This window comes from Octodon degus, unplaced genomic scaffold (assembly GCF_000260255.1).
Source record: "Octodon degus isolate 3935 unplaced genomic scaffold, OctDeg1.0 scaffold00020, whole genome shotgun sequence".
Taxonomy (NCBI): domain Eukaryota; kingdom Metazoa; phylum Chordata; class Mammalia; order Rodentia; family Octodontidae; genus Octodon; species Octodon degus.
In genome coordinates, this window is record NW_004524596.1 from 22,345,054 (window position 1) to 22,353,067 (window position 8,014).

Consider the following 8,014-nt stretch of genomic DNA (forward strand, 5'->3'; position numbering starts at 1 on the left):
TCTTCTTGGAGTAACATTTACCTATTGATGGTCCTCTTGATAAATCTCCAAAATGATAAATGTACTTACTAGAGTAACAAAGCTGAGATGTTGTTACACTTACATCTTCGGTAATCTCTGCCTTTGTTGTTACAATAGTTTAGCTTACTTTGTCTTTATACTACAATACACTCAGATTCCTGGGAAACTCAGTGAAAAAAATCAAGGCCAAGATTTCATTTGGCTGTGCTGTGTATTGGTGTTGCTATAATTTATTATTCCCCTCTTTTTCTCTATCCTCACTGGACTTTAGCTCAAAGGGACACGTCCTCCTTCCTTCCATGAATGCTGATGAATGAATGAATGTCAATCACATTATTGACCCAAAATTATACCTTCTTTTCCTCCCTTCCTCTTTACTTATATAACACATGCACATAAAATTCAGCCGAAGAGGCCATAGGCTGTCATTTAGCAAATACTTGTGGATGGGAGCAGTGGATTTCTGAATGATGTAAGTGAGGGCAAATGAATGGTGAGGAAGTTTTGCAACTCTAGTTTTGCTCCTTAAGCAAGGATTGTCGGTAGTATATAAAATAATATGTCTGGAATCCATCTGGGAAGTTATAAAATGATCTTTTTTTTTTTTTCTGAACCGGGGATTGAACTCAAGCATTTGCACTTGCCAGGGAAGCGCTTAGTTTACTGAGCTATCTCCCCGGCCCAATATTTTTTATTATTATCTATAGACATAAATTAATAAATATGATCAGGCGGTACAAATTTCAGATGATGGTCCTACATGGTCCCAGTTTAGATGTCCTCAATTTCCCAGTTTTTGTAGACAATTGTTTCTAACCCAAAGATATAGAATTACCCATGATTTAAGGTCCTTCCAAAGTGATCCCCAATAATGACATTTGCATTCGTTTAGCTTGGAAAGATCAAAGCAACAGGGATACAGGCCCTGCACAATTGGCTGCATATGTTGCAGGATAATGTTGCACAGGCTAGTTACACATCCCTGCAGGCTGAAATATGGGAAAGAAAGGAATGAAATGACTCTAAGTAAAATAGTGGAAAAATGTAGTAAATTCCATAAAGCAGACAGTGTGTAGCGAGCCTGACTTGCTTCTATGGAATAGTGCTGGAGCAACAAAAGAAGTGAATATATTCACATTATATGGCTAAATGTCCTCACACTTGGTTTGAGAGTATAAAAAGTAAAATTTACATATGTTTCTAAATGTAAGATCCTCTTTAATCTGAAACATTTTTGTTTGAAATATTAACTATTCTTGGACTTATGAAGTATAGCTAAAATATAATCAATTGAAATAAAACCTAGTGTTTTCCTAACCTTTTTTTTTTTTTTGTACTGGTGTCTGAACTTAGGACTTTCCATTTGTCAGCCAGGCACTTACACCACTGAGTTATATGGCCAGCCCTTAGACTTAATATTTTCAAATTAAAATAGATACATACTTTTTTCACTTAAGATATAGCTTTCCAATGAATTCCTTTTTTCTTTTAAATTTGTCTCATGTAATAACTTACTATGTTTAGCACACTGAACACAATGAAATGGAAACATATTTGTTCTATTTCCAGTTTTCTTTGAAAATTATGATGAATTTCAATAAAAGTTATGAAACTGACTGATAAGTTTCAGAATATGGAAATGCAAGTAATTTTAATATGCTATCTTTAAATTTATCACTCATTGATAGTAATACATCCTAACATTTTTTCTGTCAAATCACATTAAATCATGTGAATTAATTAGCATCTCAGCACACTAATTAATTCACATGATTTAATGTGATTTGCAAAGTTTGTTAAGACTCTAAAGCCAGTTATTAATAAAATTATGGAAAAATAAAGCCAGTTATTAGTACTTATCTTATACATAAAATAAACTTTCAAAATGCAAATGTAGCTTCACTTATGATTTTTCACACATTGTGAATTCCCAACTTACATTAATATCAGAAAATTTTGCAGAATAATGATTGCCAGTACTATATACACCTGCTACATAGATAATGTTTCTAATATTTCCCTTCTTTCCTTTTTCTTTCTTTCCTTCCTTCTTTCTTCTCTCCCTTTTTCTCTTTTTTCCTCTCTCTTCTTTTTTCTTCTTCCCCCACTGCTCCCCATTTCTTTCTCTCTGCAACACTGGAACTGGAATTTAGGGCCTTGTACATGCTAACCGAGTGCTCCACAACTTATCTCCATCTTTAGCTTTTACACTAACATTTCCAAATCATTGGAGAAAAAGACAAATTTGTGACAGTGTAGGGCATAGCACCTCAGGTATTTAAGTTCCCCCTCACTTATGATAAAAGAAGTAACATGAGATAAACATTGCAAATATTTTAATCATTTTATTCTATGGCCTGCCTAGATCTTTATGTGGTTTTAAAAGCTAAGACATCATTCAAACAAAATATTTATCTCATAATAATTGCCACTTTTTGTAGCACTTCTGGAAGTCCTCTTTCTGTGAATGTCTTTAGCCAAACTATCTTGCTGTTACAATGTCCTGCATCAGTTCAAATTGTTCACTTTTCCTGAGCACTCTTACTCTGGGGAAGAGCCAGAAGTGTCCTTGTGCCAGTCGGGGTAAATAAGGGAGATGAGCACACACTGCAATATGTTTACGTGACAGAAATTGCCATAAATGTAAACAGAAAATGGCTTCAGCAAGTGGAAAGAGTGAAGGGATAAGTGTGTCCCTGGTGTGGAGAAGTACTCAGTAAGACATTAATGACAACAGGGCTTTTACTGTAATAATTTTCAAAAAATTAATATTGACTGTGTATTATAATTGGAGAATACTGAGTCAGTTTTTGCCATTACTTTCATGTTAGGTGGGAAAGAAGCAAATCTGTTCTGCTCATTCATTTTCTTTTATGACCTACTACTTGTTTTAGTCGTGGTGGCCAGGCCACCAGCATAAGGACTGAGGGCCACAGCTGTAGGGACTGGATCCTGCATAGTAAGGATTTGGGCTATTATGGGATGGGCTGCTGTGAAGAGCAGAAGAGAGATGAATTAGAAGTAAAGAGGAGCAAGGAGAGATGAAAAGTCATTAGAAGACTTTCGCCATCACTCAGTTTTGCCTTCAAATGATCTAGATTTATTGTGTATGGACATCCACTATTCTCTCCTGAGTGGAGATCATGGCAATACATGATCAACAGACAAAAAAAAAAAAAAAAATCTAATGTAGCAAAATTGCATATGTAATGCTAGGAGAAATATGTAAATGTGGGACTAGGAATAGAAATGAGTGGAAATGAAATATTTCTACTCATGAGCCCTAGGGAACAAAGAGAAAGGCTGACCAGAGACATCCATGCAAAACAGCCACTGGTCAAGACTACTTCCTGGAACTTTCTGTGGCAAATATAGCTGGTAGGTGATGAGCAACCAAAGAATCAGGACAGAAAAGTTCAAATTTTTTCTGCCAACCAGATTGTAAAGCAAGAAAAACTCACTATGTGCAGACAACATGGTCTTGTATGTTAACACTAAAGAATCAATTCTAAAAGCTGCTAGTACTAGATCATGAGTTTATCAAGACTGCAGAACACAAGGCCAGCATACAGTCATCAGTTGTATCTTTAAGAAAAGAGCAATCCAAAAAATAAGAAATTACTTCTACTAAAAAATAATATAAAGGCCAGCCAAATAGCTCAACAGATTAAAGTACCTGCAAGCAGGCCCAAGGGCTTAGGTTCAATCCCCAGGCCTGCCCTGCTGGCCCTGCCCCAGGGGCACACTGAGACAATGCCAATTGAGACTGGGTGTGGTGGTGCCAAGTCTGTACTCCCAGCTCTTGGGAGGCTGTAAACAGGTGGATCACTATGAGTCTGATCTAATAGTGAGACCTTGAACACCCTGTAGACCCTTCCATAAAAATACTACTACGACTAAAACTACTACTACTACTACTAATAATAATAATAATACAGAAAGTAAAATAATTAGCAATAAATTGAACAAAAAAAGTACAAAATATAGACTCTGAAAATTTGTAACTGTTGTTGAAGGAAGTTAGGAAAGACTTAAATAACTTGAAAGGCAAGCCACATCCATAAGCTAATGTACTAGGAGTATTAAGGTTCCACTGATTTCTAAATTGGATTACACATTCAAAGCAAACTTTATCAAAGTCCCTGGCGATTACTTACAGAATTTGACTATGTGATGCTTAAATTCAAGTGGAAATTCAGGGATGCAGAAGGAAAAAAAAATCACATTCAAAACAAGAATAGGAAAGAATCAAATTTCCTGGTTTTACAACTTGCTGCAAAACTACAGTAATCAGACAATGCTGTACTTGAGTAATGGTGTAAGCTGGAGAAGCCAGAAATAAAACTTCATACTGCCAGTCGTTTTTAAGATAATGCCAAAACAATAAGCAATGTAAGAACTGTCTCTTCAGCAAATAATGCTGAGACAACTGGAAATCCACATACAAAAAAAAAAAAAAAAAAAAAAATGTGTAGAATCCTTACTTAATATCATACAAAAAAATCAAACTGGGGGGGAATCAAATCAATATGAATTAAAGAAATAATTATGAGCTGGCCAAATAGTGCAACAATCAAAGCACAAGCAGTCAGGAGCAGGGTCTGGGGTTTCTATCCCTGGGCCCACTGTGCCAGCCCCACCCCCAGGGCATGCTGAGACAGCAATTGAGACTGGGTGTGGTGACGCACATCTGTAATCCCAGAACTTAGGAGGCTGTAAACAGGCAGATCAAAAAAAAAAAATTAAATAAAAAGATTAAAAAAAAATATATATATATATAATGGTAAATATTATATAATCATTAAAACTTATAGGTACACTTTTCATAGTAGAAAATCACACAAATTTTTCCTAACTATAACACCAAAATGATAAGATCATAAAAAGGAAGGACAGATAAATTGGACTTCTTCAACATCAAAATCTCTTCAGATAATACTTTCACTTTCAAATAGTGAAAAGATAACTCCAACAATGGGAGAAAATATTTGAAAATGAGATATCTAATAAGGAATGTATGTCTCCTGTATATGATTCTGTATACACAACACTTATAATGCAATAATATAGACAAATTGTGAAATTAAAAACAAGAAAATGATCAGAATGGAAATTTTTTCCAGAGAAAATAACCACTAAGAAAATTAAAACCTGGTAACATTAGTAGCCTTCAGAAAAACACAAATCAAAACCACTGTAAGGTATTACTTTATATCTATTAGGATGTTAATAACAAAAAAGAAAAGGAATATGAAAATATGGATAAATTGGCACTCATATATTTCCAGTAGAAATTAAAATAGTGTAGGTAGCTACTTTGTAAATATTACCATATGACCTGGGGTTTTAGGGACATCCCCAGAATAAGTAAAGACAGATGTCCTAAGGAATACTTGTAAATGAATATGTGTAATAAATTTATACCTAATAAATGTGAAAGCAAGTCAAAATTTTTTTTTCAGAACCGGGGATTGAACTCAGGCCCTTGCGCTTGCCAAGGAAGCGCTTATTCCACTGAGCCATCTCAGAATAGTTTTGTGAGATATTTTCTCTCCCTGGCAAGACTGTTACATGTTCATTTTCTCAACACTAACCAGAACACCTATGAGATATTTACAATTGATTTAGAAGTTAGTTTCTGTTGCAAGTCAAATTTTGATCAATTGAAGACTATGTAAACAAAATGCTATATATCCATATAATTAAATACTATTAGATATAAAAATAATAAAGTACTTTATCTTGAAAACATGATAAGTGAAAGCAATGAATCAGCAAAGACAGATAGATAGTAGCATGAAATAGATTGGTGCTTTCCCCAGGCTAGGAGAGATAGGCAATGAAGGGGGAAAAGTATGAGATTTCTTTGAGGCTATGGGCTTACTCAAAAATTGATTACCATGTTAATTTTACAGCTCTGTGAATATAATGAAAGTCAATGCATTGCATAATTTGTGTACATTCTACAGTATATGTGTTATACCTCAAGAAAATTGCTTCAAATTTATATTAGTTGTGCTAAAATGAAACAAGTTCATGAGAGCTCTTTTCTATATCTAATTTATGATATTTGCCATGCTAAACTAGTTCTCAGTCCATTCCCTATGGTCTAGAATCAAGATGCTTTTACACTTTCAGGGAGTTTCCAAATTCATTGCTAAGGCAGCTGAACATAGATAGAGGATGTTATGTTGATCTCACCTTGATGCATGCAGTAACTTCTGCAAAAACCTCTCCTCTTGTGCTGAGAAGGTCACCCAATTTCCCATCACCTGGTGATACTGCTCAGTTCATATAGTCATGTTTCTTTTCTTTTCTTTTTTCTTTTTTTTTCTTTTTTTTTTTCACAACCGAGAATTGAACTCAAGCCCTTGCTCTTGCTAGGCAAGCGCTTATTCTACTGAGCCATCTCCCCGGCCCATGTAGTTATGTTTCATCTTCCCACATCAGCATTTATCCAGTGAATGGCAAGAGCTGTGTCCCTCACATATGTACTTAGAATGCCTGAATGACAAATACTAAACAAATAGAAACACAGCCATGAATAACAGATACATAAACTGTCAGAAAAACTGAGCTCACTATGAATAGCAGGGTGGCCTGGGAGCAACAACAGTCTTCCAACTAGTTTGGTAGGTTACAAGTGCTTGTTAACTATAGGATGGCAAAGATAATGCCAATTTTTACAGAAATAACACTAACGCATTTCTGTTGTTTTTTTTTTTTAACTAGGTTAAGGTAATATTTACAAATTATTATAAAATCTGGGTATCCTTAATAAACATTTTACTTTTCTATATCCCTCATGTTTAAAATTTATGATATCATTTATTTATGAATTCATCAGATACGCATGTGACATGTTAAAAATTAAATCACTATTATTCAGTTGTTATAACTGAATTATTTTAGGTAAAATGAGGATGTTTGATTGACTTCTGTTTTGCCAGAATTTAGCAATTACACGTGTAAAATTTTTAATGTTTATCAAGATTTCACTTGAAACTCCTCAAGCTGTAAGCTAAACAAACATTTTCCCCCTTTAACTTTGGGTGTCAAGTATTTTGTCTCAGCAATGAGAAAAGTAACTAAGAGAGATGTCATTGACTGATTGCTGTCTTTTCAACCCACCCACATTCGTTCCTCTCCCTTGTATGGACAACTAAATCCCGCTTAAACTGACTCTCCACTCTCCCCATATGTGTTGTCTCATTCCTCATCTCAAGGCTTTGACTGGCTGAGGTTCATATTTATTTGCCTTGGAACTGTGAGGTTCTATGCAAGAACTCCCCATTACTTCCATTACCACCAAACACGTTGGATCCCTGTTCTTCAATCTCTAAGAAAGGTTCCCTCTTTCAGAACCAAAGTCCATGAGCCAAGCCCGGATCAAATTCAGGACCAAGTCAAGAAAAATGACCTAGGGAACAGATAGTCTTTCTCAAATTGATTATGCTATTTCTTCTTTTCTTTTCTACCAAGAAGGATTTTATTGCAAGAGATCACTCTTTTTTGGTATTTGTGTATTCATCAGTATACATACATTTTCTATATGTTTTCCTTTTCAAAGATTACTATTTTGCTATCATTGAATAAGGCCCTGATAGCCACACCTCTGTTTTTATCATTCTGCACCTAGTAAAGACTGTTATAATATATAATCTTAGAAGTATAAGTTTTGGACTAAAGAAAAATGCAGAATTTATTTATTTTTTTTAGAATTTATTTTAATAAATATTGTGACATTCTCTCTTCTACTCTAGAAATCTTCATCAGTTTGCAATCCAACAATAATTATTATACTTTCATAATCTTGGGCAATATTACTTACTAGGCCTGTGAGGAATGTCAGTATAACTAGAGGAAATTGTTTTTGCAGTAATTCCCATGATTATATTTGTGCTTAAATATTTTTATATATTTATTCATCATTCATGCTTATTTTATCATACATTTTGCTTTTTTAGTTTTATTTTATTGGAATGATGTGTAG